Here is an 8,126-nt window from a genome sequence, read left to right on the forward strand (position 1 = left end):
TATATATATATCACTCTTTAGGATACGACGAGTGTATAATATAATACGATTTTAGAACCTCAGAAGAGTTTATTTTATTTGATGGCAGGCACCACTTCTCGTTCCTCGCCTCTGAAGATGCCGGAACTGTTACACATTTAAAGTTAACTGGTAGGCAACTGTGAACCTATGTCACGGAGGAGAGCAATATTACTAACACCACATTGTCACAGACCCATTCATTGAGTGGGGGACATTCACACATCACATAACAGAGGACAGCAAACAGAGTGAAGCATCCGACCCCTAAGCTGGATTTGAACCTTCAACCATTGGCTTCGCAATCAGGCACGCTGACCACTCGGCTACCTGGTGGATCATCAGAAAAATCAGAGTAAGGCTTGGAAGTTGTTGTTGTTGTTAATGTTGTTGTTAATTTACGTCGCACTAGAGCTGCACAATGGGCTATTGGCGACGGTCTGGGAAACATCCCGGAGGATGATCCGAAGACATGCCATCGCAATTTTGATCCTCTGCAGAGGGGATGGCACCCCTGCTTCGGTAGCCCAACGACCTGCACGCGAAGTCGAGCACTTTACGGTAGCACAGTTTAAGGAGGATCAATACCGCACACCCTCGGTCCCTACGCAGACTGATCCAAGTGGTCACCCACCCGCACACTGACCGTAGCCAGAGATGCTTGACTTCGGTGATCTTTTGGGAACCGTGTCTTAACGATCAGTCCACTGGCTTGGAAGTATCTGTGGCTCTCCAATTTCACATCGACCTGACTTTTGTCGCTGTGAGGCATCATCACAACATCCAACATCATTCAATTCTATAGTTGCCCTCTTTCATGATTTCAGGGGAAATACCCAGGGTTTTTGGGTTTTTTCCTATGTTAGTACGTCGATAATCATTGGGATTTGTTGTTTAGTGATAAACTGGAAGATGTCAAATAAAACACTATTGCACTTAAACATTCTTCTTTAATCGAAAAAGTTAACAATCCACCAATAAAGAAACAAACTCCAGTAAAAGGTTATTCGTCTGAACATTTAAAAGTTGTTATTAAAACAATTTAAAGCTTGAACTGTCTTATGCAAGCATCTCCTCCTGAAGGTGGGTCCCGCAGTGGAGTGATCGTTAAGACACGGTTCCCAGCAGATCACCGAAGTCAAGCATCACTGGCTGCCGTCAGTGAGCGGGTGGGTGACCACTTGGATTAGTCTGTGTAGGGACCGAAGGTGTACGGTGTTGGACCTCGTTAAACTGTTCTACCGTAAAGTGCTCGACTTCTCGGGCAGGTCGCCGGGCTACCGAAGCGGGGGTGCCATCCCCTCTGCAGAGGATCAAAATTGTGATGACATGTCTTCGAATCATTCTCAGGGATGTTTCACAGACCGTCGCCATTAGCCCATTGTGCAGCTCTAGTGTGACGTAAATTAACTACAACAACAACAACCTCCTGAAGGTGGACGTCACCGGGGAAAGCGAAGCATCGGGATGAGGTCACGGATACTGCAACAACAATGATAGCAAAATATCCACTCTTTAAATATCGGGCAGCAGATTGTTCACTCTTAGGCGTGGTTGTCGGTTGTGTTCATTCGCAGGTATCCCTCCGCGCAGGAACTATTCTTTTTGTGTCCCTACCTTCGGCCTTCGACAAAAACCTCAATCCTTCTACACCGGAATTCCATGATTTCCTAGCTGTCGCATTTAACAGCCTCTACAGGATTCAATTCATTAGGGAATAAACTTTATTCCCTCAGTGCCTGTATCCAAAATTGGTGTTGTCTACAACAGTTTAAGGTGGACTATCCTGTGATCTAGAATGTCACGAAAGATCCCTGACGTCTCTGAAGCATAAGGTATTGATTAGAAATCATTATTAATTAAAATTAGCTGAATCTCAATTCAGCTAAAAATTAGCTGAATCTCAATAAATCATGGCTGGCATGCTCTCGCTACAGAACATGTAGCGTGCCATATATTTTCCAGAAACTTCATGGGACTTTTGAATTGTTGTTCGTAACCATTGGTCCTTTTTGGACACATAATAAGAATCCATTACGAGACCATATATGGCAACGTTACTTTTGAAAAGTAACGAGTAAAAGTACAAGTATTTTTAAAAAAAGTAACGAGTAAAAAGTAAAAAGTTCTTATTTTAAAAAGTAGCGAGTAAAAAGTACAAGTACTAAACAAAAAAAGTAACGATTTAAAAGTACATTTCTAGGAAATCGAAAATTCAAAGTAACCTAAAATTTTATTGAATAATATTCTTATGTTCTTTAATGTTTTTGCAAAATTGTTGTTATTTATTTAATTATTTTTAATTTTGAAAGTTATGGACATTAATTTATTTTTAAATTCGGAAGAATATTATAATATAATTTTATAATATAATCGTATAATATAATTTTAAAATCAAATATAATTTTAATATCAAACTTTTTATGGATTTGCACGAAAAAGAAATTTTATCTATTGATTTTAATTTTTAGTTTATTATTTTTATTTATTTAAATTACCATTGATTTAAAATTGTTTTACTCTTTAGAAACGCGTTTTAAAAGCACAAACATAAACAAAGCAAACACGGGGTTTCAGATAGCTTTGTGATCTTTGAGCTAGTAAAAAATAATTGAATGTGCAGTATAAGTTGAAACAGAAGGTATTTAAACACGAAGTTAGCTGTGAATGCATATATATTGCACATTAATTTTATAAATTAAAAAAACATAAGCATTTTTTTTAAATTTAATTTTTTGTTTTTTTAGAAAGCTTACCGAGTTTTAGAAAAAAGTAACGATTTCATTCGATATTTCCGTTACAAATACTTGTACTTTTTCCCTAAAAAAGTAACGAAAGTACAAGTAAAAGTACTAAATTTAAAAAGTAACGAAGTACAAGTAAAAGTACGTACTTTTTACTTGTACCGGCGGTACAAGTAACGAAAGTAAAAGTACTGCCATATATGTACGAGACTTACATTGCTATCAGGCGATTCGTGTTAAAATCCCTCTACGTGCTATTTTACTACTTCATTTGTTGTTGTTGGTTTCTAACTATGTTGGTATAACTTCATTTGTTGGCAATCTAACTATGATGTACTAATTATCTTTAAATAGTGAAATTATCTTTTTGTTTTTGTAATGCGATGTTTTTTTCATAAAATTTTTCTTTTAATTTTCAAACATTCTTGTATTTAGTTGTGGCATTAATTGTTTTCATTTTCTAATTTCAAAGTAGCTGAATTTAGAAATTTGCTATATCTTCCGTCAGTTGAAGTTTTCTCGAACTTTTGAGAACATTTTTTACACATCCTCGCAGTTAACCCACAACATTATATGCAAAAAAACAAGATATAAAATAATCAAATGTTTTTTTTCCAGATGAATTAAAGTTTATTTTTCTAAAAAATGTTTAAATAAGAAATATAGCATAAGCTACTCTCCTTTCTTTGATCACTGTAAAAAATGGGGAGTCTCAAAATTGAAAAAAAAATTTGAAAATTGAAGGAAATTGAAACAACATTTATTCATTGTTGAGCAAAATGCATAGTTTCAAAGGTACTTGGTTCGAATCCAGACAACTGCCTGCATACATCTTTCTCTCCTCCACGTTAAACTTAAAACTGTACATTTTGGTCAAAAATTAGTAAATTCTGCTTCAATTTTGAATATATTGGATTTTAAAATTTAACTATTGTTTGTTTCGCAACTATCTTGACACATTTTTGCAAAACTTTGAGAAAACCTTTATTACAGTGATGCACATAATTTCGAAAAGTATAAATATTAGTTTTTTTATATTTATATAAATATATATACAAATAATTATTTAATGAAATATTATATATATATAAATGCAACTATATATAAATATTCTTCATAACTAATCCATAGAGATGCATCAAACTTTACCTGATTTTTTCTATTCTTACCTAATATTTGAATAAAATAAGTATTATTTCATACAGCTATATAAAATATAACATATATCTTTAAACTTTAATTTTGAATTACAAATATTAACTATCATTATTTTAATTATTAAAAGTACAAAGTTAAACTATTTTTTTATAAAAAGTAATATATTATTAATATTAAGTATTCGTTAAACCTTTGAAAGTTGTTTCAATAACAATATACATTTTATTTGAAGGCGTACAGAAAAGTTCAAGAGTGTAAAAACATTTCTATATTTTCAATTTGTTTAATCCGCAATAAAAAGGCTAGAGCTTTGTAGGAAAAGCAAATACATATATACCGTTTTATTACCAACTTTAAAATATAAAAATCCAAATTATTACGTTTGATATGAGTTTTATTAGCCGAATGTGATTTTTTAATGTTTAGAATAAATGTGGTAGATAAGTTTGGTTTATGATGTCTAGACACAGTTTTAAGCTAAATCATAAGCAAAATGCAGTGCGTTGTAAATGATTAAACTATGAATTATATGTTTCAATATATTTTATTTTGGGAAAGTATTTTTTTTATCTATGATATTTTAAACTAAATTAAGCGTAGAAATAAATGTCATTTTGCACATAGGCGTAAATATTAAAATTTTATATTTTTATGAAATAGTAATGACTTTATCTGCATAGTTTACACAAAAAAAAATTTTGTCAAAAATGTGGGTTGTCCTTTTCAGAAAAAAGTTGTTTAGAAGATTTTTATTGAGCTATTTTTACAAGTTTTAGTTTTTTAAAAAATACTTAAATTTGTTTTCCACTTTCAGAATAAGTTTTTTTTCCTCCAAATTTTCAGTCACTTTTGAAAATTCTTTTATTAGCTTTATAAATATTCTTACTCAACATTTTACCGAACAATTTTCTTTACTAAATACTAAATTAGAGACACTTTTAATTTCGAAAAAAATTATGTGTTTTTTTTTCAGAATAATCAGAAGAATTTAAAATAAAATCCCATCTTTTAAATATTAGCCAAGATAAGTCACACTGTAGAAAAAATGTATTTAAAACTACTACTCTGTGAATTTAAAACTCCTAATGTAATTAAATCTGCTTGTTTCTTAAAGTTTATTACGAAGGTGAGCAAACATTAAAATTAAAATGTAAATAACATTCATACCAGTATCGATTTGAACGGAAGATTTTTTTTATCTAATTTTTAAAATAATAGCACATTTTAATATATTCAGTTTTGCTTTTGATTACATGAATTTGATTTTCACAATCACTCGGAGAAACAAATTCTAGAGAAATTCCCATACTTGTATGGTAAAGAAATCAAAATTCTGGTTATTAAATCAAAATATACGATATTTAGACTATTCATTTGGTATTTTACCTATTTATATGGTAACGATTTACCGGAAGTTCTGTTTTTCAAAATTATAGTTTTCATTACAATACATTTAGTAACAAATACAAAACTGAAAAGAAATGTAACCCCCCCCCCCAAAAAAAAAGAAGATTTTAATGCCATGCTCTTGAGTATCACAAAAAGTTACCAAGATGTTCTCCAGAGCTGCCACTCATTTCACAATTTATTTGGTAATTTTAAACTTTTAATAGCTATGCATCTTACCAAATGGAATGATGATAATTTGTTTACACTTCTATGGTATGTTTAAATTAGTAAATACGTTATTTTGCTATTTTTAAACAATGTGGAGTGGTTTAGACTGTGGAACAGAGTTTAGAATTCCATGTTGGTATACATGAAATAGTGAATGCAGTATTAACATGTATATTTTTCTATTGTGGTCTTTATAAAATATGTAAAAATGGCAATGCAGGAAAACAAAGTAATTTTTTGTTGCTGTTAACTATATTGCCTAATTTTCTGTTACCCCTTTAAACAAAAATACCAATTTTGATCTTTATTTTATAGATTATGAACATCATTGGTAACAAAGGACTATAATCAAGATGTTTTAGATTGTCTTTTTTTTTTGTTTATGATTTTCAATCATGTTTTCGTCACTAATGATAATAAATACACTATGTTATAAACTCTTTTAAATATCTTATATTGCTAGTCACTGGAGTGGGCTGTTAATTATATTTTCAATTAAATATAATGTTCCATTTCTGTTATTCTTTATTGTTCTCATAACAAGCCAGTATATGAGATAACAAAGCAGTTTATCTCATTGCAGTTTTTAAGGAGATATTTATTGATCATATAGCAATTTATTTATCTCATAGAGTGGGCTGCTAACCCAATACATTTATCTATTTAATATAAACATATATAAATATAATTTAATGCATGCTTCTAAATACAAATTAAGGGATGTTTTAAAAGCTTCAAATAGAGAAAAACAAATGGTTTCATGAGGAATTTCTAACATTTTTAAATTAAGCATTTTGAAAAGAAAACAGTTTAAAACTCTCAAGTCACATAGCATTTAAAAAGAAAACAATAGAAAGTTATTGAAGCATCAAAACATTTCAAAACAAACACAAAACAAACAAAAAATGCATACAATATGTTTGAGAATTACACATACGGATTTTAAGAGTATTTAAATAAGAATCAGAAGCATTGAAAAATAAATACTCTATTTAATTTTTAGTCAAATTTTTTTTAAGCTCACCAAACTAAATGCCACTTTTTGAATCCTCATAACACCAGTAAAAAAATAAGATGCTCATCTCCGATTCTGATTATTGAACGAAATGAACATTCGAAGTAAACATTAATTAATTGTAATCTACTCTCGTTTTACTAAACATCCTTTAATGTCTTACAATTTCAAAAAAATTGCTAAATTATATAGCTTGCCTAACAAGTTTGTTTCTAACACGAGAAAAACATTTAAAAGCGGAATTATTTTTCTATGTTAGTATTGACTGGAGCATAATAAAAACAAAATTTATGTCCATTCAAATGACAGTTTGAATTATTAATTTTATTCTAGAAAAATTATGAGCTTTTTATGAATTTATGAATCGAACATTTTTTATTAAATATATAATATATCTCTTTGTATTATTAATATATTACATCATCGTGCAAATTAATTAAAAAAACTAAGAAGAAATGCTTTTTTTAAGCATTTATACATATTCAAGTGTTTTTATTACCCAATATGATCCTCATGATTCTTTATTAACATTTGGAAGCGATTGGGCAAGAAACCATAATTTTCAAAAAATTTTTATACTCTTTGTACTACACTTGTATTAACGCCTTGATTAGCCAACACCTCATAGAAGAGAGAAGTCCTCAATACGGATCAAGATAGTAGTCCAACGTATTGAACATAAACTGTGCAGTGGAGGCAAAATAAGGAAGATGTAATTTCTTCTTGGTACTGAGCTGCGTGGAGGGGAAAATACGAAAGTTGTAATTTTGTTTGGATTTCTAAAGAATCAAATTTTTTGTTTATGGTAACCCATGCGGAGGCGTTTTCTCTTCTAGGAAGTATTGAATCAACGTCTCCATAATTGTACCGTCCATATGTAATAAGCCGGTGAAAAGAAAGACATCATAATTCTTTTCAATTTTCAGCCTCATTTCACTCTAGGGTTATGGATCCTATTTATCTATTTTGTTTCATGAGAAGGCTGAAAGTTGCAATTTTAACGCCAACTATCTCCGAAATCTCCCTGTCCCACAGTGGACTGATCGTTAAGACACGGTTCCCAGCAGATCACCGAAGTCAAGCATCACTGGCTGCGGTCAGTGTGCGGGTGGGTGACCACTTGGATCAGTCTGCGGAGGGACCGAGGGTGTGCGGTATTGGTCCTCGTTAAACTGTGCTACCGTAAAGTGCTCGACTTCGCGTGCAGATCGTTGGGCTACCGAAGCGGAGGTGCCATCCCCTCTGCAGAGGATCAAAATTGTGATGGCATGTCTTCGGATCATCCTCAGGGATGTTTCCCAGACCGTCGCCAATAGCCCATTGCGCAGCTTTAGTGCGACGTAAATGAACTACCACCACCACTACCACCACCGAAATCTCCCTATGTGTCTTTGGGCGTAGAGAGTAACAATCTCTGTGAACTTTCGCAGCGATGACACTTCCGTCTCTAACGACGGTGAACTTAACTATAAGTGGAGGTTTCATCTACGGAATCTCCTGCACACGTGCTTTCAGAACCTCTCAGATTAGTGGATATTGTTGATAGGGTAAGGATTTATTTCATTATTATATAT

Source organism: Parasteatoda tepidariorum, chromosome 1 (genome assembly GCF_043381705.1).
Source record: "Parasteatoda tepidariorum isolate YZ-2023 chromosome 1, CAS_Ptep_4.0, whole genome shotgun sequence".
Classification (NCBI taxonomy): Eukaryota; Metazoa; Arthropoda; class Arachnida; order Araneae; family Theridiidae; genus Parasteatoda; species Parasteatoda tepidariorum.